The following is a 983-nucleotide window of genomic DNA, read 5'->3' on the forward strand; positions in this document are numbered from 1 at the left end:
CGAGCTTAACCTGCTGGCTGGTTGGGACGCGGACGTATGCCAGGCAGCCGAATGTGTGCAGGTGACTGACGTCGGGGGTGACGACATGATAAGTTGCCCACGGCGTAGCCTCCCGGCCCTGAGAGGGGGAAACATTGCGCAGGAGGTTGGCGTATAGCACAGCTTCCGACCAAAAGCTGTCCGGGAGCGCGGCATCGTACAGCATAGCCTGCACACGGTCGAGGAGCGTGCGATTGAGCCTGCGATTGAGCCGCTCCGCTGCACCGTTCTGCTCCGGAGTGTACGGCGCCGAGTGGGTATGCGCAGTGCCGCGCTGGTGTAGCCACTGTGCCAGCTGCTCGGCGACAAACTCGCCACCGTTATCACTATGAAGGGTGCGGACCCGTGCACCGTTCGGGTTGCGAGCCTCCAGCTGTGTCACCATGTCCTGCAGCGCTTCGCCCACTTGGTTCTTGCTAACCAGTGTGCGAACGGCAGACAGACCGGAGGCACCGTCCAGCAGCGTTAGCAAGTAGCGAGCCCCTCCTCGGCCCGTGGTCGGCATGGGCCCGCACAGGTCAGAGTGTACGACCTCCAGGACATGCTGAGGCCGGTTACCGCGGCTGACGTGAGCTGTAGCTGTAGTCTTCGCTGTGACACAGGCTTCGCAGACACCCTCTGCCGCCTGACGCAGCGCCGCGGGAGTGACCCGTGGTCCATGTACCAGATGCTTGGTGATAAGCTGCTCCAACGCCCGGTAACCAAGGTGGCCGAACTGGCGGTGCAGGCGCTGTGCTGCTGCGAGTTCGGCGGCTGAGCACTCAAGGGCGCCCAGCTGCCCTTGGCCGTTGCTGGCGCCGTTCGACTGGTCTCCGCCGGTGTCACTGCTGCCGGCGCCGTTCGGCTGGTCCCCGCCGGCGTCACTGCTGCTGGCGCCGGCGGCAAATCTGCTAGCGCTGGTACCTCCGCCGGCTCTGTCTTCCGCAGCGCCGAGCGCACTGACG

Source organism: Volvox carteri, assembly GCF_000143455.1.
Source record: "Volvox carteri f. nagariensis unplaced genomic scaffold VOLCAscaffold_37, whole genome shotgun sequence".
Classification (NCBI taxonomy): Eukaryota; Viridiplantae; Chlorophyta; class Chlorophyceae; order Chlamydomonadales; family Volvocaceae; genus Volvox; species Volvox carteri.